Below are 26,755 nucleotides of genomic sequence, written 5' to 3'. Positions count from 1 at the left end.
CCAAATGTAAGTATACTCTGCCGTGTTTTAACTGGATTCACATGGCAACTGGAATTCACCAACCTGATGCCGCAACAGGAAGCCAGCAGGAATCTTTACCAGTCTCTACAAATAAAGACCAGGGGGCTTGGAGCCAATTGGAGCTCTTGGTTGTTAAGGACATGGCTGGTCAGTGTTTTGGCGCTACCCTTTGGCACCCTAACGCTGCCTCCTGTTACCCGGCACTGCCAGTTTGGCACTGCCAGGAATTGGGGCCTAAATGGGGGCATCTGAATCAGTAGCATGAGAGAGGAGGCCTGAAGGAGGATCTTTGGTGATCTTATAGCGGGTCTTCACACACTTGGAGGGGGGCAGCCACTGATAGCGGTGATTGGACAGGGCCTGATGCCAGCAGTAGGGGGGAGAGAGCTTGTGGGGGTGGTTTGTAGGGTTGTCTGGAGAACTGGCCTTGTCGGCAATTTGAAGTCCTGCACATCTTTGTCGGGCGGCAAAAAAAAATTGGGTGAACTGGAACCTGGATTGTGCCGACCCACCCACAGGAATCCCATGTTTTCCCACTGGGGACAACACTCAGACATTTTTTCTATAGAATTGTGTTCCCAGTTCTAAATTCAGCAGCCAATTTGTGCACAGCAACAACGAGATACCGAGCAGATTGTTTTTGTTATAGACAGGACGGAGACAGTAAGGTTTTCCCCCTTTTTCCACTTCTCAACTGGCCGAAAATAGATTCATTTTTAAAAAGAACAAAACTTGTTTAAACTGTCTGTCTGCTATGACTGTTAAGATTAGATAAATGGGAGGTTTTCTTGCATGTTTTAAAAAAGGAGAGATGTTTATTCCTCTATAGACATACGAATACACACAAGAAAGGATGATAATGGCAAAAAATGTAACACACACTTAGGTCTTAAAAAGTTCCAACAAGATTGCTGTCACACTTGCTTCTCCGGAGATGAGGTCCTGAACTATTGCACGCCTATAATTTTCATTTGGTCCACTGAAGTAAAGAGTCTGGACGTGGATGAAGACATACACAGTGTTTTACTGCTATGACAGGAATCTCCCTCTCCTCACATTCCACCACACCAGCTGTCACATCTTACAGATCATCCTCCACTATTCCTGCCTACTCTAGCATGATGCCATCACCAAACACATTTTCCCTCTCCTCATCTGTCAGTATATACATGATAAACATATGTTCCTCTGTGATACCCTGGTTCACTCCTCAATAACCTCCCCAATCCCGCCCGAGATGAACGGACCTTTCGATTGACCCCCCTCTCATCCTCTCTGATTCCTGTGGTGAGCGGAGTGATAAAATTATGGCCCCCATTTCTTTCCCGTTCTCTGTCTCGTCATTGTTTGAGAACTGACCCACTACATCGGTGTTGTCAACAAACTTGAAAATCGAATTGGAGGGGAATTTGGCTATACTATCATAGGTGTTTTTGACTTGATTTGATTTATTATTGTCACATATATTAGCATACAGTGAAAAGTATTGTTTCTTGCATGCTATACAGACAATGCATACTGTTTATAGAAAAGGAAAAGAGTGCAGAATGTAGTGTTACAGTCATAGCTACGGTGCAGAGTAAGATCAACTTAATGCGAGGTAGGTCCATTCAAAAGTCTGATGGCAGCAGGGAAGAAGCTGTTCTTGAGTCAGTTGGTACATAACCTCAGACTTTTTTGTATCTTTTTCCCAACAGAAGAAGGTGGAAGAGAGAATGGCCTGGCTGTGTGGGGTCTTTAATTATGCTGGCTGCTTTGCCGAGGCAGCACGAAGTGCAGACATAATTAACAGATGGGAGGCTGGTTTGTGTGATGGATTGGGCTACATTCATGACTTTTGTAATTCCAGTCTTGGGCAGAGCAGGAGTCATACCAAGCTGTGATACAACCAGAAAGAATGCTTTCTATAATACATCTGTAAAAGTTGGTGAGGGTTGTTGCTGACATGCCAAATTTCCTTAGTCTTTTGAGAAAGTAGAGGCATTAGTGGGCTTTCTTAATTATAGTGTTGGCATGGGGGGACCAAGACAGGTTGTTGGTGATCTAGACATCTAAGAATTTGAAGCTCTCGACCCTTTCTACTTCATCCCCTTTGGTGTAGACAGGCACGTTCTCCACTACTCTTCCTGAAGTCGATGATAATCTCCTTCGTTTTATTGACATTGAGAGAGAGATTATTGTCATCTCATTGGTTCGCCAGATTCTCTATCTCACTCCTGTACTCTGTACAAAGAGTATAATAAGTGGCTGAGGACACAGACTTGTGGGGCATCGGTGTTGAGGACAATCGTGGAGGAGGTGTTGTTGCCTATTCTTACTGATTGCGGTCTAGGGTTGGTCTAGGATCCAGCCACAGAGGGAGGAACTGAGCCCCAGGCCATGGAGTTTGGAGATGATTTTTATCGGAATAATCGTGTTGAAGGCTAAGTTGTAGTCAATTAAATAGGAGTCCGACATAAGTATCTTTGCTATCCAGGGTTGAGTGTAGAGCCAGGGAAATGTCATCTGCTGTGGACCTGTTGCGGCGATTGGTGAACCGTAGTAGATTTGGTAGTCTGGGAGGCTGGAATTGATTTGTGCCATGACTAATCTTTCGAAGCACTTCAGAATGATGGATGTCAGAGTCACCGGATGATGGTCGTTAAGGCATGCTGCTTTGGCTCTGGGATGATGGTCATCTTCTTGAAGCAGATTGGGACTTCAGTTTGGTGTAAAAAGAGGTTAAAGATGTCTGTGAACACCCCTACACAGGATCTGAATGCTCGTCTGGGTACCCCATCCATAGTAAGAAGTCTCACAACACCAGGCTAAACTCCAACAGGTTTATTTGGTAGCAAAATCCACTAGCTTTCAGAGTGCTGCCCCTTTCTCAGGTAGATCTCTACCCCATCCATGTCAGTTGCTTTCCATGGACTACATCCAATGGTACCATATCATTTTTAAGGTCAGGATACACAGTACTCCATAAGACCAGAAGATCGTAAGACATAGGAGCAGAATTAAGCCACTTGGCCCATCGAGACTGGTCTGTCATTCAATCATGGCTGATATTTTTCTCATCCCCATTCTCCTGCCTTTTCTCCACACCCCCTGATCCCCTTATTAATCAAGAACCTATCTTAAACGCACTCAATGACCTGGCCTCCACAGCCTTCTGCGGCAAAGAGTTCCACAGATTCACCACTCTCTGGCTGAAGAAATTCCTCCTCATCTCTGTTTTAAAGGTTTGTCCCTTTAGTCTGAAGTTGTGCACTCTGGCCCTAGTTTTTACTACTAGTGGAAACATCATTCCAGGTGAGGACTCACCAATACCCTGTCCAACTGCAACAAAACGTCCCTGTTTTAAACTCACCCCTCTGCAATAAAGCTCAAAAATATCATTTCCTTTCTTAACTACTTGTTGGACATGCCTGCTAGCTTTTTGTGATTCATGCACGAAAGGCATCCAAGATCATGCTGCTGGAACCAGCTGAACCTTACCATCAGCAGGAGACCACCCTTGATGAACCGTGCTCTAATCAGACACAGCTTCCACAGTGCGGACTGTAACACCCACCACTCCCTGGTGCGTAGCAAAGTTAGATTCCCACCAAAGCAGATAGACCATTCCAAGCAATATGGCCACCTGCACATCCACACAATCAGAACTTCTCACTCATCGCTGTTACAGGAATTTCTCGATTCTCTTGAGCAAACCCTTCTAAACATCCCTGCAGGGGATGCAGAGACTAAGTGGGCCCATATTAGAGATGTCATCTACAACTCAGCAATGACCACATTTGACAAGCACAAAAACCAGTATGTAAACTGATTTCAAGCCCAATTTGAAGAAATGGAATTAGTCATATGTTGCTAATCTACTAGCAAACCCCCAGCGAGAAAACATCCTCAGCACTTAAAGCTGCCAAGAGCACCACGCAAAGAACTGCTCAGTGCTATGCAAATGACTACTGGCAGCATTGATGCAATCATATCCAGCCACCCTCTGACACCAGAAACATGCACAATGGCATTGAGTCATAGAGGTTTACAGCATGGAAACAGGCCTTTCGGCCCAACTTGTCCATGTCGCCCTTTTTTTTAAAACTCCTAAGCTAATCCCAATTGCCCACATTTGGCCCATATCCCTCTATATCCATTGCACCCATTTAACTCTCTAAATGCTTTTTAAAAGACAAAATTGTACCCACCTCTACTACTACCTCTGGCAGCTTGTTCCAGACACTCACCACCCTCTGTGTGACAAAATTGCCCCTCTGGACACTTTTGTATCTCTCCCCTCTTGCCTTAAACCTATGCCCTTTAGTTTTAGACTCCCCTACCTTTGGGAAAAGATATTGACTATCTAGCTGATCTGTGCCCCTCATTATTTTATAGACCTCTATAAGATCACCTCTCAGTCTCCTATGCTCCAGAGAAAAAAGTCCCAGTCTATCCAGCCTCTCCTTACATCTCAATCCATCAAGTCCCAATAGCATCCTAGTAAATCTTTTCTGCACTCTGCAGAAAATAATAAGTTTAATAATATCCTTTCTCTCATAGGGTGACCAGAATTGCACACAGCATTTCAAGTGTGGCCTTACCAATGTCTTCTACAGCTTCAACAAGACATTCCAACTCCTGTATTCAATGTTCTGACCGATGAAACCAAGCATGCCGAATGCCTTCTTCACCATCCTGTTCACCTGTGACTCCACTTTCAGCTATGAACATGTACCCCTAGATCTCTTTGTTCCAAAACTCCCCTCAGTGCCCTACCATTAACTGAGTAAGTCCTGCCCTGGTTCAGTCTACCAAAATGCATCACCTTGCATTTATCTTAATTAAACTCCATCTGCCCACTTGCCCAATTGTTCAAGATCCTGTTGCAATTGGAGATAACTTTCTTCACTGTCCACTATGCCACCAATCTTAGTGTCATCTGCAAACTTACTGAGCATGCCCCCTATATTCTCATCCAAATCATTAATATCAATGACAAGTAACAAGTGGACCCAGCACTGAGGCATACCTTTGGTCACAGGCCTCCAGTTTGAAAAACAGTTCTCTACAACCACTCTCTGGCTTCTGTCAAAAAGCCAATTTTGTATTCATTTAGGTACCTCACCCTGGATTTCGTGAGATTCAACCTTATGCAACAACCTACCACGTGGTACCTTGTCAAAGGCCTTGCTAAAGTTCATGTAGACAACATCGACTGCACTGGCCTCATCTACCTTCTTGGTTACCCCTTCAAAAAACTCAAATTTGTGAGACATGATTTTCCACTCGCAAAGCTATGCCCTAATCAACACCTGCGTCTCTAAATGCCTGCAAAACCTGTTTTTCAAAATACCACAAATGTGAGGCTCACTGGCCTGTAGTTTCCAGGCTTTTCCTTACAGCCCTGCATCAAGAAAGCTTTTGGGAAAACCATCATGAAGATCACTCCGTTCAAGTCTAAATTAGGGGAAACAATCACACAGCAAAACAAGCAAATGAACTGCTGGATGGAGCACTGCCGAGAACTGTACTCCAGGGAAAACCTTGTCACTGATGTTGCCTTCAGTGCAGTTCAGCCTCTACAATGCCATGAACAGATGAGATGAAAGCCAATGGAACCAGAGGCATTGATTGGTAAGGCCATTGATTCTCCATCCAGCAGAAAGGTGGCTGGAAAGGATGGCATTACCCTGAAATAATCACATGCTCCAAGGCAGCTATAATCTCAAAACTCCAGAAACTGCTTTGTCAGTGCTGGAATGAGGGAGAAGTACCACAGGACATGAGCGATCCAACAGCATCACCCTCCATAAGGGTAATCACAGTGATTGAAACAAGTACCGTGGAATCTCTTGCCCAGCACAGTGGGAAAGCCTTTGCCTAAGTCATTCGAAACAGATTTCAGAAGATAGCTGATCGCGCCCTGAGGCACAGTTTGGTGTTCGTGCAGACAGATCCACTATTGATATGCTGTTCTCCCCTGGCCAGCTCCAGCAGAAATATTACAAACAGTAATGCCTCTCTATCTCGCCTTCACTGATATCATCAAAACCTTTGATCTCATTATCAGACGTGGTCTCTTCAATCTATTAGCAACCGATGTCTGCCAAAGCTAATCAGAATCGTCACTGCGTTCCATGACAACATGAAAGGCACGGCCCAGTACAACGGTTCCTCAGCAGCTCCCTTCCCCATCTTGAGTTGTGTGAAACACAGCTGTGTCCTCACACCTACACTGTTTGGGATCTTCTTCTCACTGCTGCTTTTTCATGCGTTTAAGGAATTTCCCCCCACACATGATCAGATGCCAGCCTGTTCAACCTTGCCTGTCTCAGACAGAAGACAGAAGTATGGACTGTTCTCATCAGGGAAGTCCTCCATGCTGACGATGCTGCTCTAACATCTCAGATGGAAGAGTATCTGCGGAGACTCATCGACAGACTTGCAGCTACTTGTAAATCAGTCTCAAGAAAATGAACATCATGGGACAGGACATCAGAAATATCCAATCTATCAACATTAGCTATCACACTCTGAACTTGGTCCAAGAATTTAACTACTTGGGCTCAACCATTACCAGCAACCTATCTCTTGATGGGTGCATTGATAAGGTGTCTGCTGCTATATGCAGACTGACCAAGAGGGTGTGGGAAAATGGCGCACTCACATGGAACATAAGCCTGCATCCTCAGTATTCTGCTCTATGGCACTGAGGCCGAGACAACATATGCCAGCCAGGAATAATACCTCAACTTATTCCACCTTTGCTACATCCAATTGTCATCAGGTGGCAGGACCGCAACTCTAACATAAAAGTCCTCGAGTTAGTTAACATCCCCAATATGTACGCCATACTGAGCCAGCGATGCTTTAGATGCTTGGAAATGTGAGCTGCATGGAGGATGGCAAGAATGTATTGTACAGCGAGCTCACGACCAATACCAGACCCACTTGCCACCCATTACTTTGCTTCAAAGACACCTGCAAATGTGCCATGAAGGCCTGTGACATGGACCACAAGCATTGGGAGCAAGCTGCTAGCAATCATCAGGGCTGGTGGACAGCAATGAAGGAGGGCAAAGAGGCGATGGGAAGAGATGAGACATGATATCTCACTGCAAAGAAAGAGCGATATGCTGTTAAACCAATCAGTGACACCATTAACTCTTGAGACAGGGAGGCCAAAGCGTGGGTAATGTGGCACCAAATCATTCTAGGTCAATTCAAAGTCTATGCTGGTCTAGCTGGCTGCTGTTCCAGCTCTAGAAAGATAAAAATCAACAGGGACAAAGTAGAAAGGGTCAAGAGCTTCAAGTTTCTAGTGTCTGCATGGTCCCCCATAGAGATACTATAGTTAAGAAAGCCCACCAATGCCGCTACTTTCTCAGAAGACTAAGGAAATTTGGCATGTCATCTATGACTCTCTCACCAACTTTTACAAATGCGCCATAGAAAGCATTCTTTCTGGTTGTATCCCAGTTTGGTATGGCTCCTGCTCTGCCCAAGACCACAAGAAACTACAAAAGGTCGTGAATGTAGCCCAATCCATCACGCAAGCCAGCCTCCCATCCCTTGACTCTGTCTACAGTTCCGGCTGCCTCAGCAAAGCAGCCAGCATAATTAAGGATCATACGCACCGCGGACATTCTGTCTTCTACCTTCTTCCTTCGGGAAAAAGATACAAAAGTCTGAGGTCACGTACCAACTGACTCAAAAACAGCTTCTTCCCTGCTGCTGTCAGACTTTTGAATGGACTTACCTTGTATTAAGTTGATCTTTCTCTACACCCTAGCTATAACTGTAACGCTACATTTTGCACTCTTTCATTTCCTTCTCTATGAGCAGTTTGTTTTGTCTGTATAGTGCAGAAGAAACAACACTTTTCACAGTATGTTAATACATGTGACGATAATAAATCAAGTCAAATCAAAAATTTGCCATATTGCTAGGTGACCATAGGCTGCTCTGTCCCTTTGAAAGACAGAACTGACTGGTGGTGATTTAACCTGAGGATCTCCACACCTCATGTGAGGGGATAAGGTTTAGAAGGTGGGACTTTCATGAATAACATCAACCAGAAAGGGAATTGAACCCATGCTGTGGCGTCGCTCTGCATCACTAACCAGCTGTCCAGCCAGCTGAGCTAGAAAGATAAAATAGTACTGATTGTATCCAGTCTATAGGAAAGGAGAAAAAACATGCAAAATTCTCACTTCTGATCACTGTCTGTTGGCAGATGTTGGCAGGTTCTGTGGCTCTGGGTCAAGACAGGATTAGGCTTGGCTTTAACAGGCCACGGATAAGTGTCCTGTCAACATTCATTGTTTAGGTTCAAAGGTTCAAGCATGAAATGTGATCACTCGAGCAAGATGCTAGACTGTAGAGTCATGCTGTAACATGAATCAGTGCCTGAGGCAAGGCGAGAAAAATGGAAAGAGGAGTTTGTGTACCGAGTATTTGTGCATGATACCTGTACCTTTGCACAACAGTGTGATAATATGGGGTGATGCCAACACTGTTTATTTTCACTGGACTACTTTGAACTATAATAGATTGTACCACGTGACTAGATTTATGCTCTCTTTCATGCTATATCTTGATTTTTCAAAACACACACTTCTCTAGATTTTGATTTCAACCCCAGAAAAGAAATTGATGGGCAGAATTTTCCCATCCCACCTGCCACAGGAATCGTAGCAGGCCGGACATGGACCACGCAAAGGGCCATTGACCTCGGGCGGGATTTTCTGGCCTTGGGGCGAGTGCGGCCAGAAAATCCTACCCGATGTGTCCAAAATCAGAAATTTTGTCATTTATATTGCCACCATGTTTGGCCAAGTGAGAACTGGTATATCTTTGCTGATGGATCGCAACAGGGTTTCAGAGCAATAACTCCTGATTTAGTCTGATTTGGATTGCCTTTCATTCCACAAGACTAGCTGTGAACTTCACAAAGAGCGGCACCAGTAGACATTGACAGAGCTAAAGACAAGTTCTTGCTGGAAAAGCAGTGCAGTATGAGGGGTAAAGAAATTCAAAAACAGAACCATCCAAATACAGAACCACTTTTATAACATTGGATGTGTAGATATATTAAAAGTTTCAAAGATAATTAAAAAACTTAACAAGACTAAAGTATCCCTACACTTTTCACTGACTGAAGCACTTTAACAAAATCAGGATTTCTCCATAACTCAATGCATGAAGTAACAGCACAGCCTTAATTGGAAACTGTTTTGCTGAATGTTGTGAAGAGTTTGTGTTTGGTGGCTGTTCCTTTGAATCTAACAATAATACAGAAGCATCTGCAAAGGATAATACAAAATAATACAAAGGATCTGCAGCTCAGTTTTCTATACGTGTTACAATTCTTTGTGGTTGATTCAGTTTATATATGGTTAGCAGTTCCTTTCTAAATTTTGGGTGGTCAATTGCCTGAAATCCATGAAATCCCAGAAAATGTGATATAATAACACGTCGGTTTTCCAGGGTCCATCAATACAGTCACAATCAGCACATCCTGACTCTGAGGTGCTACCACACTGAGTAAAGAATTAGAGTCACATGTGAAAGGATTTAGTCACACATGGCAGAACTCTAACTAACAAGCAGTGTGGGCTGGAGAGGGGAGACATGTTTGGTTAGAGCAGAGAGAATGAGAGCACAGCAGGGAACAAGCAGTCAAGAAACTGCCAGGTTTGTAAACCTTTTCTCTGAAACCTGACGTCATTGCTTGACAGGCACTTTTTGACTTTTTGGAAGTAATTCATAGAAACATAGAAACTAGAAGTAGGAGTAGGCCATTTGGCTCTTCGCGTCTGCTCCATCATTCATTATGATCATGGCTGATCATCGAATTCAATATCCTGATCCTGTCTTCTCCTCCCTATCCCTTGATCCCTTTAGCCCCAAGAGTTGTGTCTAATTTCTTCTGGAAATCACAAAACGCTTTGGGTTCAACTACTTTCTGTGGCAGTGAATTCCACACATTCACCACTCTCTGGGTGAAGAAATTTCTCCTTACCTCAGTTCTAAAAGGTTTATTCCTTACCCTCAAACTATGACCCCTAGTTCTGGACTTTTCCACCATTGAGGACATTCTCTCTGAATCTACTGTACTCTGTCTAACCCTGTTATCTTTGGCCGTTTATCTTGGACATCAGTAACCTTTCACTGCAGTGCTGAAGAAGCTTATACAGCTATAATATGGCCTCCAGGGGTGACCAAGAGCAGCAACATCAGCAACAACTCAAGGGGCAACAGGAGCCTAGCCAGCTGTAGCACCAGCTGCTTTATTCTCATATTGTCCTATGCACAGAGGGTTGGTCAGGTGCTGCCCGCTACAAAGGCTTTACTGACATGTTTGAGTACTCATGAGATTCAGGCTTTCATGGCCAGTCATTGCTGACGCCTACAGCTTCTTTCACAGTGGACCAGGTCAGCATGCATTGCCACTGGCCATCAAAGTGGTTATCAATGGACTGCACTTCCCCAGTGTTCTGCCTTTCCTGAGAGATTGCACCCTCTTCCCGAGGAGAGGGGGCAGGAAGTTCTGAGTGAGAGGTGTGGATAATATACAATGGCAATGTTTGCGGAGGGTGACAGTGATAGATGGATGTCAGACAGCAATAAGATGAGTCAGTATTGCCTGTGCAGACGGGGATGTGAGGAAGGTCTGAAGGGAGGAAAATGTGAGAAGCTGCAGGGTGTTTTGGTCTGGGAAATACTCTGCAATATAATGCTGGAGAGCAGGATTTTCTGGCTCATCTCATCCGTGGCTGCTTTGTTTTCTCCTCCCAAGCATAGGAAATAGCACTTTGCAGCAGTCCCTCAGACCCTGCAGCAGGACCTCCAGGGTAGAGCAAGAGATAGGGCAAGGCCACATTCCCTTAGCTCCATGTTGAAACCTTAGGCAGTAATGTAGAACGCTGCCACTCTGATCCCTGCCAGGGCTCTTTTAAATAGAAATCCTTCCTTTGATACAGTGCAGGTCGTGATCATCCACAATCCTCCATGATAATCCTCAACACCGGTGCCCCACAAGGCTGTGTTCTCAGCCCTGTACTATACTCCTTAGACACCTATGACTGTGTGATCAAATTCCCCTCCAATTCAATTTTCAAGTTTGTTGACGACACCACCATAGTGGGTCGGATCTCAAACAATGATGAGACAGGGTACAGGAATAAGATAAAGAATCTGGTGAACAGCAGCAATAATCTCTCCCTCAATATCAACAAAATGAAGGAGATTTTCATCGACTTCAGGAAGCATAAAGGAGAACATGCCCCTGTCTACGTCAATGGGGATGAAATAGAAAACGCTGAGAGCTTCAAGTTTTTAGGTGTCCAGATCATCAACAATCTGTCCTGGTTCCCCCCATGTCGACACTATAGTTAAAAAAGTCCACCAACGCTTCTATTTTATCAGAAGACTAAGGAAATTTGGCATGTCAGCTACGACTTTCACCAACTTTTACAGATGCACCATAGAAAGCATTCTTTCTGGTTGTATGACAGCTTGGTATGGCTCCTGCTCTGCCCAAGACCTCAGGGAATTATAAAAGGTCATGAATGTAGCCCAATCCATCACACAAACCAGCTTCCCTTCCATTGACTCTGTCTACACCTCCCACTGCCTCGGCAAAGCAGCCAGCATAATTAAGGACCGCACGCACCCCAGACATTCTCCCTTTCATCTTCTTCCTTCGGGAAAAAGATACAGAAGTCTGAGATCACGTACCAACCGACTCAAGGACAGCTTCTTCCCTGCTTCTGTCAAACTTTTGAATGGACCTACCTTATATTAAGGTGATCTTTCTTTACACCCTAGCTATAATTGTAACACTGCATTTTGCACTCTCTCATTTCCTTCTCTATGAACGGTATGTTTTGTCTTTATAACGTGCAAGAAACAATATTTTTCACTGTATGCTAATACATGTGACAATAATAAATCAAACCAAAATCATTCTGTGATTGGTCAAGAAATCTGAGAGTGGGAAGGCAATGCAATAGCTGCACTGAGGAACCACAGTCAAATCCATATCTCCACCACACAGATTCCTGACCCTCTCGTGACTCTGAGCCCCATCTCACTCCCATCATTGTCTATTTCAATAAAACTTCATCCAAGGGATAGATAGCATGATAAGCATTAGCAACATGCCATGAAGATGAGACATTTGGAGAGCTTTCGCTGATTGATTTGTTTCTATGTCATTTTATGAAAGTCTCCAGTTTCCCTTCTTATTCATCAATGATTGTTTCGGGATGTCTTTTCCCAGCTAAGAGGATAGTAAGTGTGTTTCAGAGGTGAATAACTTTGTGAGCAATGCAGGGGTTCGGTATTTTACTTTCTACAGATGGAACCACAATCTCTTAGAAACAGCTGGTGATAATTTTCTGTCTTGCATTACTTTGGGCTGTCAGATGCTTCCACTGTGCCACACCCTCTCTCTCTCCCTCTCCTGGGAGCCCTCATCACAATCGAGGCAATAACTATCTCCACCTTCCTTTCCCTCATTCTCCAGTCCACTCTTAAATGTCATTTACGGAACGTGCAGCAAGAACTGACAGTTCTCGACACTCTTGCTTGGCTGTACTTTCGGATGCTGCTCAGCATATTCAGACAACATAAGCTGGGACTTCAGAAAGCTGACTGTCTACAAAACAATTATTCTAGCACCATACTGTACTCCAACGCAGCCTCTGTCCTCTTTCACTGGCCACGTTCAAGCATTTAGATTGATTTCCTTTCAACCTGGCTGACAGGCAGAATAATCCAGGTTTCCTTGGTTATCTGACAACAAAAACAAAGTCCTGGTTGCCTAGCCTGGGTGACATGTGTTGTACTTTGAAAGGAAATTGTCCGACACCCTTTAACTCTTGTACATGTTTGAGGACAAGAAACACGGGAGATTCTGATTAATGCTCTTCATTTAGGAGCAGCACAGTGGCACAGTGGTTAGCACTGCTGCCTCACAGCGCCAGGGACCTGGGTTTGATTCCTGGCTTGGTGACTCTTTGTGAAGTTTACTCATTCTCCCTTGTGTCTGCATTGTTTTCCTCTGGGTGCTTTTGTTTCCTCCCACAGTCCAAAGATGTGCAGGTTCCGTGGATTTGCCATGCTAAATTGACCCTCAGTGTCAGGAGGACTAGCCAGCGCAAATGCATGGGGTTATGGGGATAGGGCCTGGGTGGGATTGTGGTCAGTGCAGACTCGATGGGCCAAATGGCCTCCTTCTGCACTGTAGGAATCTATGATTACATCAAGTCAATGAAATGACAGGTTCTATCCTGTATAGCACACATTGCCTTGTAGAATCAAGTGGCTTATATCACAATCTGCATGTTCAAGGCACAAGTTCCTCCCTGTTGAAAAAATTAAAGGTCTTTCCAGCCAAAACCTTTGTTATACCAATGGCAACCTCATCTAGAGGATTTTCATAGCTTGGAAAAAAAAACTGATCACCATTTGCCTGCACTGGTGAGTTCCTGCAAAAAGTGATGAAATCTGCAGCCTGTCTCAATAGGGCCTCTGTCACCTCTTTAGTGCAGTGAATCATTGCTGATTGTCTAATGCTACCAAAGACTGCTCAGAAACATTCAATTGCATTATAATTTATCTGCTCATGCACAACATGACACAGGAGGTTATGAGCCAAGGTTATGAGCAACCAACCAATAAATCCTCTGCCCAATCGAAGGAGGTGGACTGACCTTGACAGATAAGGAGGGGTAATGCTGTTTCTGTAGTTACCAGCAACACTGGAGGAGACATCACCTGGGTTTTTACTCTTACATTCTTTTTCCCTTCTTAATTCTATCTCACCCTGTACTTCATGCAGAAAAGACTGTGAGTGGTTTCAGCAGGGATATTTTGCTTTCCTCTCTCTTCATAGCACAAGCTAACTCTTATCCCTCTCTCTCTGTTCAGTTGCAATGGATATGGAGATCCTTTTAGCACTTTAAGAAGCTGGAAGGCACATCATCCCCTCGCAAGCACTAATTCAGAGATTGGCACCCCATGTCCTTTAAGAAGGAAACTAGAAGATAATTTGAGTGAAGTGGACTACAGCTTCACTAACTACCGACAAGCATATTGAGCTTTTTAAGATAGACCTTTTTTTTAAAGAAATACAAGTGACCACCTTCTGGAAAATTCCCATATGGATTATACTGACAGACCTGTCCTGAGACATGCAGTTTTGTACCTGAAGAGATGTCAAGTGTGTCTTCAAACGGAGACAGAAAGGGATGGAAAATGCAAAGATTCTGCTTTAATTCCCTGTGTTGTGGTGATGGTAGACTATTCCACACTTATTACCAAAATATCCAAAAGCCTATCTCCTGTTGATTTATATTTCAGACTGTGATACAGTAGTTCGGAGATGAAAACAAAATGGACAGTGGATGTATAACATACCTATTGTGGATTCCCAGGGCTACACAGAGAAAATGAGTTAAAACCTGGCTGAAAACCTCCCAGTGAGATCGACAGAGCAAAGGACAACAGGACCTCTCTCTGTCTCTTTTTCTCTCTCTCTTGCTGGAAGCAAATGTGTTTCAGCAGAGAAAGGTAACAAGCAGGAAGCAACAGAACAGTCTCTTCAGTTAACCCTGCAGAAACAACCCAGGTTGTCTCTCCCTCTAGGGACAAGCTACAAATGTCTCCATCGGATTACAAATCTCCCAAAGTCAGCTGTACCGAAATCACCCAGCTTAACAACTGCAACACTCCACAGACAAGCCAAGGAGTGATTCGTATATTCTTTTTAACTTTGATTTGGACTCTTAATTTTCTCATTTCTGATCTTTGTGTGTGTTGTGTCTTTATTATTTTTTCTCACGTTTTTCTAACTAATTACCTTACTCTTTCTTTGACTCAAAAAAGCCTGGTTCAGTTGCCTCCTGATAAAAAAGTAAATACATTTGGATTGGGAAAAGGTATTCTGGCCAGAGAATAAGATTCTAGACTAGTCCTGCTGCAGAGCCCTCAAATGCTGACTTCGTGGGCTCCAGCGACCAAAAAAGGTTTACAGCAGAAACTTGAAGTGCTCCAGGCAGCCTGCCAGCATGTTTATGTACAATGTTGCAAAAATAGAGCAAGGAGATTTTTCTATCCAACATAAACATAGACATAGCCAGCTCTGTGACTGTGATCATGACACCTAACAAGTTGAAACCTCTGATAACATTGAAGTTGACATGGACTTCTTACACTCTGTTTTTGGTTTAGAAACATGAGGCATGGTGAGGTGCCACCCTAAACCGATAGCCTTGGCACCATGAGAAAATCATGTCCTATCCTCTGTCAGGATGGACTAATATCCAGTCCACCAGTGCCATTTTTCATGGTTATACAACTGGCTGAATCGACTATGCCATTCAATGTCGAAATACTGCAGTCTGCAGCCTGGCTTTTCAGGGCTGGAGCTGCTTGAAGCCATCTATCATGACCATGAATAGTATTCCCAGCACAAACTCAACAGCCTGTCATCACCTAGGCTGCAGCTATTGGGAGAACACTGCATTGCAACACTTGGATAGGTAAAGGAGAAACCAGACTAAAAGTGTCTAAGGACAAGTCATAAACATTTCTGTAAACTATCAGACCGAGATGGAATTTGGCTGTTTGATAAATTAGATTTTTCTTCTGGGTTTTGTTTTGGTATTTATTTTTGTAGTTAATTGAGGGCATGACCTCTACTGCAGGATAGAAGGAAAGACAATGAGATGATTTGATCTGATTTGATTTATTAATGTCAGATGTATTGGAATACAGTGAAAAGTATTGTTTCTTGTGTGCTATACAGACAATGCATACCATTCACAGAGCACACAAGGGAGAAGGAAAGGACAGTGCAGAATGTGGTGCTACAGTCACAGCATGAGTGTAGATAAAGATCAGCTTAATATATGGTAGGTCAATTCAAAAGTCTGATGGCAGCAGGGAAGAAACTGTTCTTGAGTCAATTGTTACATGATTGTAGACCTTTGTATCCTTTTCCCAATGGAAGAAGGTGGAAGGGATTATGTCCAGGCTGCATTGGGCCCTTGATTATGCTGACTGCTCTTCTGAGGTAGCAGGAAATGTAGACTGAGTCAATAGATGGGAAGATGGTTTGCGTGATGAACTGGGCTTCGTTCACAGCCCTTTATGGTTTCTTTTGGTCTTGGTAAGAACAGGAAACATACCAAGCTGTGATACATCCAGAAAGGCTGCTTTCTGTGATGCATCTGTAAAGATTGATGTGAATCGTAGCAGACACACCAAATTTCTTAAGCCTCTGAGAAAGTAGAGGAGTTGGTGGGCTTTCTTAACTATAGCATCAGAGTGGAGGGACCAGGACAGATTGTTGGTGATCTGTACGTCTAGAAATTTAAGCTCTTGACCATTTCCACTTTGACCACATTGATGTAGGCAGGGGCATGTCCACTACTATGTTTCCTGGGATCGATGACCATCTCTCCGTTTTACTGAGGGAGATATTATTGTCATCTCACCATCTCACCAGATTCTTTATTTCTTTCCTGTTCTCTGTCTTGTCAGTGAAGGCCAATCTGACCTCTGTGATGGTGATCTCAGATACTGGTTCAGCCAAGGCTTCCTGGTGGATGACACCCTCTCACTCATCTCTTTCTCAAAACAGGTATAAACGCATTGAGCTCATTGGGGAGGAGGTGCATTGTTGCCAGCATTTCTACATGCCTTCACCTTGTTGCCTATTACGTTATGTAGACCTTGCTGTAATCGATGGGTGTTCGCATGGCTAGCCTGGGACTCAAATTTGGTCTGGTACTGTCTCTTGGCATCTTAGATGGTTTTCTGTAGATCGTATCTGGATTTTTTGTTTCGTTCAGGATCGCCTGACTATTTTTGTTGGCCACTTTAATAGTTCTGCCTTGGATGCCCATTGAGGATCTATAGAGCAGTCTGGTTCTATCTAGTTCTTAATGAACATGCACACCCTTTTCACCATATACACATTGTAATAGATTGAGGGCAACTTGATGTAGCTTGAATTAACAAAGGCTTTATTGGCAGCAAGCAGTAATATATGCAAAAGGTCAGGCTGAAGTAACAACATAACTGAACAAATCTCCTCCCTGGTTCCACCTGCGGGACCTCCTCAATCCAGGGCATGGGTCCTTCTCCTGATTGGCTCAGCTTCCTACCTTGCCTATCCATAGGGGTCTGGCCGATCACATGGCCCTCAGGTAACGCTCCCTTGAAAGGCTATGCTACACACATTCTAGGCTGCCAAATTACAACTGACAAATGGGTACAAACCCATCAAATTCCTGGGCCCAGGATTGGCAAGAAACTTTACAAAAGGAATACTCACCAACCAACCAAGCCCACCCAAGCCTCTACTCTCTCATGAGTGCTATGACTCTCACCAACTTTTACAGATGCACCAGAGAAAGCATCCTTTCTGATTGTATCCAGCTTGATATAGCTCCTGTTTTGTTCAAGACCACAAGAAACTACAAAGGGTCATGAATGACGCTAACCACCTCCCATTCATTGACTCTGTCTACACTTCCTGCTGCTTTGGTGAAGCAACTAGCAGAATCAAAGATTCCACACGCCCCAGACATATTTTCTTCCATCCTCTGTCAGGAAAAAGATATGAAATTCTGAGAACACATACCAACCGACTCAAGAACAGCTCCTTCCCTGCTGCCGTCAGATTTTTGAATGGACTTACCTTGCATTAAGTTGATCTTTCTCTACACCCTAGCTATGACTGTAACACTACATTCTACACCCTCTCCTTTCCTTCTCTATGTACAGTATGCTTTATCTGTATAGTGTGCAAGAAGCAATAGTTTTCAATGTATACTAATTCACATGACAACATTAAATCAAATCAAATCAAAACCACATCATGCAAAAGTTATTTCAAAAAAATATTCACTTGTGATGTGTTTGTACATAAGGAATTAGGAAGAAATATTTCACATGCAAATATGTGATTGGTACATTGCTTGTTTTTCCATATTTTGTATACAAAGCCACCTCAAGTCTTCAAACTTGAAATGGGATCTGAGGTTGATGTTTTATTTATTGGGGGAGGCAGGCGAGATAGGTCCTCAGAGGGAACAAGATAAATGCAACAGCAAAAAGCAATTAGCAGGCAATGTTTTCTGTTTCATTATCCCTGGCGTTGAACCAAAATTTTATCTAAGTCTCAGGGCTAGTGTCGATATTCTCAAAGGTATGGGGAGTTGGGGTGCAACCATGAGAGTGGCCTAGGATATGGCAGCCCAAGTAAGCAACACAACGGGTAGAGACACCCTGAAATATATAGGTCCTTTTTAAATAAAAGCATTGTCCTCACAAAATGGTCATCCTCATAGGTAAAGTGTCTTGTTTATCCTTGCGATCAAAAATCTGACGAGAAATAGCTTTGTTTTCTTGTCTTGCTCTTACAAATGCAGCATTTAATTAGCATTCATGATGTATTCTCTGTAGACAAAACATTGCAGCTGATTTTTGCAAGGAATATTTATGTTCAATAAGTTATGTGAGTTGAATATTTATAGAAGCTAGGCTATGCCATGTTTATCGAATTTTTTTCCCACCCATTAAATGCGACTGTTTTTTTAACATTTCAAGTACTTGTACTGTTGCTATGTTTTTGTTTTAAATGGCCCAATGCATGTCTTTTAGCTAGAACATGGAATTTAAAATTGTAAAGCTGGTAAATGGTACACTCATTAGATACACAATTTCTATCTCTTCAAAGAGATCTCCATTCACGATAGCACCCATCACCTGACTCAGTGCAGGATCATCTCCAGTTTTATTTTAATAGACATGTCATTTGCATTATTGGAGGGGGATGGGGTAGGGAAGAGGAGTGAAATCAGATGCATAAATAATATTCATCAGTAGAAGAGCAAGAACTGCCAGAATGTGATGTTCAGCATAAATTGAAACAAATTACTCAGAGACCTGCTTTGCATAACACACAAATTTAATCGAATACAAAGAGGCAATCGGTATAACAGCTTCATACACAAACTAAAAAGGGCAAATCTATTTCACTTGTCCTGCCCTCTCCCTGACCTCGCATTATCGCTTGCATTTGGGTCTATTCACTAGCTGATAAAATGTGAATAACAATAACTATTAAGATGGCATTACTGCCACCATCGATGTTGTCCTGTTTATATGCCAGCAAAGCACCATTAAGTGCAGTGGTAATTGTTAGCTGATCGTTTTTACTATCGCGTTCCAACTATTTATCAGCTTTGCTGCCCTTCAACGTGCATCATACTGTTTTTAATATGCTTATTACACACTGCAAAGTCAAAAACAAACAAACCATTAACAATCTCTTGGAAAGAACAACAAATAGCTGGCAGAAATTCAATTCTGCTGATATTGGTAAACCATTTCAGCCTCCCTATTGTCGTTTATGGTACTATTCGAAATTCTCAGTTAAATGACCTGCTGCTGTCCAATGTTAATCCTTCCTGCAACACAACAGTGAGCTTGTTATGGGACCACAATGCTGCAAATGGATTTCTCTCATTGACATTTGACATTTAGCAGAGGTATCAAACAAAATAAGTAGTGATTTTTAAATGTAGTTTTGGGGCCTACTTAAAACTACAGATGCCAAAATCTACTTGAATTTGTTGCTATTTGGGAAAGTGACTCAACACTGCAATGGATCATGGAAACTACTAACCTAGCAAATAATTCCCATTCCCTAATAACAATAGAATCATAGAATTTCTAAAGTGTAGATGGAGACCATTCAGTCCTTCAAGCCTGCAACGACAATCATCCCACCATATCCCGTGGCCAGATTTTAACCCTGCCAATCCCCCTGACACCAAGGAGCAATTTAGCATGGCCAATCAACATAACCCATATTTCTTTGGAGAGTGGGAAGAAATTGGCACATCCGATGGAAACCCATACAGACATGGGGAGAACATGCAAACTTCACACCATCACCCACGGCTGGAATTGAACCAGGACCTCTGGTGCTGTGAGGCAGCAGTGTTCCCCACTGTGTAATTGTAAATTTGGGCGGTGGGAATCCCAATCGCTCAATTGGCCAAGCCAGGGATATGGAACATTTGAAAGCAGGTATATACTCAGTGTATTCAATAAATCTCACAGAAGAGGTGACACTGAGGGGAAAATATGCTACGAATCATACAAATACTCGTAATACTCAAATTCAGTGACCTGAATTTTGTACCATCTCAAAGCTGCTACTGTTTAAATGTTGCACTAAGAGAGCTGGGCATTATTTTTGAGATTGCGGATAAAGGACGGAATATAAAATTGTCAATGAAAGATGTGGATTACCTCAGGGTTCCACTGAAACAAAGGCTTCATCCAGATTTGCGTATACGGCAAGGATGCCCTCTAATAGTTCCAGTATGCTGATCTGCCCTACAAAATCCTGTCGTTACAGCTTTCATTCTACATTGAGTTGAAAAAACTGTACTCATCTAAAGCTTGTCTGCAAACTGAAAAGGTTCAAAGGGAAGCCAATATTGCATTACTTCTTGCCTAGGGGTTGTTATTGAAAGACTATACTAATTTGAATCTTCCCTGTCTGTGAAATGTGATGGCTGGAGAGAACAGGAATTGTTGCAATTCTGTAGCATCCATCAAGAAGAGAAAAACAGTTGCTGAGGACTGCATGACACTCTAACGCATAACAATTCACACATCTGCCTTTTGCTATGTGCCTCAGGTCAAGGTCACAAAGAATTGGGACGCTGGGTGTACGATGAACCGCTCTGGGACCCCATACACCATGTAATAAGAACAGAGTCTGTTTGCCGCAATATAGAACACGTCAAGGACATTCTTTCACCATATGTTAGTGATTGTGCTTCGAGGCAGAGGATATACTTGACTGTATATGATAATATTTGACCTGACCTAAAAGCACTTTGGGTTGCATTTACCAAACTTAGATAAAATACTGTAAATTTATCTTTTTCTTTGTCTTTCGGCATACACATTGAACCCTTAATCCTTAAGGTCACCAAATTCATTTTGTGCAATTTTGCCACCCCCGAAACGAAAATGTGCTTTGCTCAATTGTAACTAACTTAGCCCTTATTTGTTTTACTTACTTGGTGTGGACTCAGGCTTGATTTGATTTGATTAGATTTATTATTGTCACATATATTAGCATACAGTAAAAGTATTGTTTCTTGCGCACTATACAGACAAAGCATAATGCACATAGAGAAGGAAAGGAGAGTGTGCAGTGCTACAGTCAGAGCCGGGGTGTAGAGAAGGATTAACTTAAATTAAGGAAGGTCCATTCAAAAGTCTGATGGCAGGGAAGAAGCTGTTCTTGAGTCAGTTCGTATATGACCTCAAACTATTGTACCTTTTCCAGACGGGAGAAGATGGAAGAGTTGGGGCACGTGGGGTACTTAATTATGCTGGTTGCTTTTCCGAGGCAGCAGAGTCAAAGCATGGGAGAGTGGTTTGTGTGATGGACTGGACTTCATTCACAAACCTTTGTAGTTTGTTGCGGTCTTGGACAGAGCAGGAGCTATACTAAGTTGTGTAAGAAACGTTATGTAAGGGCGGACTCTGTTATCTTCTTTGCACGTAAACATTTTGACAGCATAATATCTTGGAAGGCTTATTTCTGTTAACTGGCATAACATCAGATATGTTGGCACATATAAATGATTGTGCCATGCAATAGAGATGGTTCATCTTCAAAGCAAAATCAATCCATATACATATAGTGAGAATTGCAAATGTCATTATTAATATGGCAGAGGAAGACTGATTATTGATGGACAGCAAGCACATTTCCCTAGTAACTATCCGATGGATTAACACCCAAAATTAAAACAGGATTTGTTCATAATCCGCCATATTTTAACTTAAAAAACATTTTATTTTTTATTACTGCAGTACCAGCTTCTCATTCATGAAGAGTTTGCAGATAAATAACTGGTTCTTTCAAAGGGCTAGTACAAGTTTGATGAGTCAATTGGCCCTTCTTATGTGCTATAAATTTTCTATCATTCCATAACCAAAAAGCACTTTTCAGCAATTTTGCTTTGTACATTTTTATGGGATTCAAAAAATATGTTTTGTTCAATTACTTCTCGGCTATGAAATGGAGAAGATTTATAAGTCAATGGGCTGGCGTAGCTTAGTGCACAGATAGCATTCATTAACCCCTGGGGAATTGTGAAATGACATTTTGTGCAAAATGAAATTACTCTTGCCATTATCTGCAAATTGTACATTGGCTATATTTAATAGCATGGCCCTATCATTCACAATACATGTTATGTATTTGTCTTTTTGGCTGACTGGAGAGCCCCACAGTAATGTAGGCAAGGAAGTATTCTCGTGAGGTTTCACCCAGTTCATGCGCACAAACATTGAAATCATAGAATCAGTGCAGAAGCAGACTATTCAACCCTTCAAGTCTGCATGACTCTCTGATGAAGCATCCCACCCAGACCCGATCCCAGTAACGGCAAGTATTTACCTAGCTAATCCACCCTAACTTACACATCTTGGTGCACTAAGGGACAAGTTAGAGTGGCTAATCCACCTAACCCACACAACTATGGAGTGTAGGAGGGAATCGGAGCACCCAGAGGAAACCATACAGACATGGGGAGAACGTGCAAACACCACACAGACAGTCATCTAACGCCAGAATCGAACACGGGTCAAGTGCTCACTACTGTGCTACTTTCAGCATTGAAATGCAGAGCGGTAAACAAAGAGAAGCAGCAGACATGAGAGTAGACAAACACAATGAATAACATTTTACCAAAGTGCTCCCGGATTTCATCCCTCCAAGTACACAACAATAGGAAGCGCAAAGGAGGCAAATTTTTCACTAGCAGTAATCAGAGAATGCAGTCAGGCTTCGGGAGACAACAGTGGTTAACACTGTCACCTCACAGCACCAGGGACCGGCGTTCAATTCCCATCTTGTTCACTGTTTGTGTGGAGTCTGCACATTCTCCCTGTGTCTGCGTGTGTTTCTACCGGATGCTCCGGTTTCCTCCCACAGTCTGAAAGACATGCTGATTAGATGCATTGGCCGTGTTAAATTCTCCCTCAGTGTATCCGAACAGATGTCTAAATGTGGCGACTAGGGGATTTTCCCAGTAACTACATTGCAGTGTTAATGTAAGCCTACTTGTGATACTAATAAATAAAATTAAGGAATCCTGGAATAAAGCATTAGTTAAGTGCTCATTTTTAGTTTCTGCTTCATAATTTGCTCTGATTATTAGAAAGTCCTCTACAAAATAAATTATTTTATCAAAGCTTCATTCACCATTGATACTTTATACAAATAAAGACAGTGATTCACCCATTTTGAATCTAAGTGGCCACACAGGAATATTTCACCTTGTTATTAGCAGTGACTGTGGGGTGGGATTCTCCTGCCTGAACGATGCAAATTTATGCATCACAGCAAACACCCCTGCCAACCTGGCTGTTCAACCCCGCTGATTACATTCAAATTGGCAATTCTGCATAGTCAACGAGTTTCCGCCCTAATAGGGGCTGGTGGGGTGGGCCGGGTGAATGGCAATGTGTTTGATGCCTTTCGGGGACCCTGTTTTAGCCACCCCCGATACCCTATTCAGTGGGGCATCTGGATCCCCACCAATGGCGAATGGGGTCGGTGAATCCATCCTAAAATCTAGTGATGGGAGTTATAAAAAAAGTTTTTGGTCACTCAGTGAGTGCCGGATAGTCCTGGATATAGATAGATATGCCTGTGAGGACTTGTCTGCTCATGTTGTTGCATTCTCATACTATTTTCAAGACCTATGTGGACTGAACACATAACCTTTACATCACTTTGTGTTTAAATGCACTCAAAATAATCATTTGATATCATTTGACATCAAAATTGGAGCAAATCTTTCATCAATCATCACTATTCTATGCCATCCTTTGGCATCAGATGTGATTAAAGGATCAAAAGTGATCATCAAAGCTATTTTGTAAGTTTGTATCAGGCATCAGAAATAGCCTTTAGCATTAAGCATCAAAAGGCCTTTCTCCCAAAACATTAATCCATGTCATCCCTCCAGTTTCTACTCAGCACATTGTCTCCTACTTTTGCACTCTCCTCCGGACCTGAATTTCACCACCTTGCCCAGATGTGAGAAGCTCCAACCTTTCCCTCACTTCCCACTGCTGACTGCCAGGCACCTGCAGCTGGACCTGGAATCATGGCTGGACCTTTCCCCCGACCCTGCTGTAAATTCAGGCTGCAACATGAACCTCACCTGCACACACATCTCAAACCCACACCCTTATCCCAACTCAACCTCACTACCTGTTTTATTCCACTGTCTTGGCTGCTCCTTGCATTGGGACCCATAACACATGGTCCATGTAACCCAAAACACTTATAAAAGGTGAGAGTCAGTGTGTGTAGGACCAGTACTCAGTGAAAGTCAGTGTGTGTGGAACCTGTATCCAGTGAAAGTCAGTGTGTGTGGAACCTGTATCCCAGTGAGATGGATAGAAAACTGGTTAGCAGATAGGGAGCAAAGAGTTGGCATAAATGTTTTTTCTTCTGATTGGCAGTCAGTGACTAGTAGGGTTCAGCAGGGATCTGTGTTTAGGATCTCAACTGTTCACATTATGTACTAATGATTTGGAAAAGGGAACTGAATGCATTATTTCCAAATTTGCAAATGAGGGTGAGTTACGAGGTGGTTGCAGAGCTGCTTCAATGTGATTTGGATAAACTGAGTGCGTGGGCATATGCATGGCAGATGCAATAGAATGTGGATAAATGTGAGGATATCTACTTTGGTAGCAATAATAGGAAGACAGATTGTAACTTGAATGGGTGTAAATTGAAAGAGGTGGATACTCAGTGAGACTTTGTTGTCCTCATGCATCAGTCTCTAAAAGTAAGCACGCAGGTACAGCAGGCAATTAAGAAGGCAAATAGTCTGTGGGCCTTCATAGTGAGAGGATTTGCATATAGGGATAGGGATATTTTGCTGCAGTTGTATAGGGCGTTGGTGAGACTGCATCAGGAGTATTGTGTGCAGTCTTGGTGTCCTTATTTGAGGAAGGGTGTCCTTGCTATAGAGGGAGTAGAGCGAAGGTTTACCAGGCTGATTCCGGGGATGGCATTTCTGTCATGTGAAGGGAGACAAAGTCAGTTAGGATTGTATTCACTGGAGTTTAGAAGAGTGAGCGAGGATCTCATAGGAACTTATAACATTCTAACAGGGTTGGACAGGGTAAATTCAGAAAGAATATTCCCAATGGTGGGGGAGTCCAGAACTAGGGATCATTGTTTGAGGATAAGGGGGAAACCTTTTAGAACTGAGGCGTGGAGAAGCTTCTTCACCCAGAGGGTGATGAATGTGTGGAATTCACTACCACAGAATGTGGTTGAGGCCAAAATGTTGCCTGATTTCAAGAAAAAAATAGTTATAGCTCTAGGGGCTAAAAGAATCAAAAGATATGGTGGGGAGGGGGATCAGGATATTGAATTCGATAATCAGCTTTATCATAATGAATGGCAGAAGGGCTGAATGGTCTACTTCTGCTTCTAGTTTCTATGTTCCAACTGTTGCACAGCCAAACCAAGAGAAGTAGCTATCTGCGATCTGTGAACTCTATAGTGGCACTGAGGACAGCTAACATTACTAGATATGCAGAATGTGGACTTCGCAGTGCTTTTTATTGATTTGTGGCTCAATGCCAGGTAAGCTTAATTAGCATGCGGAGCAAGCACTTTTACCTCTACCCAGCACTCACCATCTTATTGATTACTTAATAAGCTGTGTACTGTTTTAACATGAACTGGCAGACAAAAGCAATAACTTCCAAGATTATCACAGCTCCTCATTCGGCCTGTTATCAATTCGTCAGAAGCTCAAAGTTCTTTTTGCGCAGTCACCCGTGGTTCAGTAGTATGCATTTGCTGATGATTCTGGTATGTTCCTGCTGGTGACAAAGAACCATTTACATCAATTACTACTATTGCCACACTGTCCATGAAATAAAGAAATACGGCCGTGGTGGGATAAAGATTCATTTGAATACCTGAGATTATTGTTGTCCCAGTTTACTGCAGTGCTAAGAAATCTCTTGTTCTCTGAGTCTTCCTTGTTAAAGTGGAATATCCAGCTCATGTACAATCCAAAATTAATTGATGAAAATAGTTTGTCATGTCATGACAGAGGATTTTCAACAATCATCCGGCAGAGCGGCGCACTGATTAATTGTTGTGGGAAAGATTTGCATCGGCGCAGCCAGTGCTTCCAGAAGGTGCACCTCAGCAAGACACCTTCTGTGTTCAAGTGAAGGCAAGTGTCCAATAGAGGGCAGCAGAGTGGCGACTCTGATTGGCTGTCGTGGGGAAGATTTGCATTGGCACAGTCACTGCTTCTAGGCTGTGGTTTGTGGAGGAGCTATTGTCAAGGGCGGTTGAACTCCAAACATTACTTCAGTTTTTCCCTCTCTATCTCCTCCCCTAATCAAAAAGAAAGGCACTGTGAGGATCCCAAGCAAGGGAAAGGTGAGTTGAGACTGTTCTACTCTTTTAACTGTAAGCGGTTAAGCGCATTCCTTTTAGAATGAAGGACAAGGCTGGTAGAAGTAGGGATACCCGGATGACTCGGAATATTGAGACCCTGATCAACAAGAAGAAGGAGGCAAATGACATGTATGGGTAGCTGGGATCAAGTGGATCCCTTGAAGATTGTAGAAGGTGTAGGGG

The sequence above is a fragment of the Carcharhinus amblyrhynchos genome, chromosome 1 (assembly GCF_965287045.1).
Source record: "Carcharhinus amblyrhynchos chromosome 1, sCarAmb.v2.hapA, whole genome shotgun sequence".
Taxonomy (NCBI): Eukaryota; Metazoa; Chordata; class Chondrichthyes; order Carcharhiniformes; family Carcharhinidae; genus Carcharhinus; species Carcharhinus amblyrhynchos.
The sequence above is the reverse complement of the archived record's forward strand: the minus strand, read 5'-3'. Positions refer to the sequence as shown.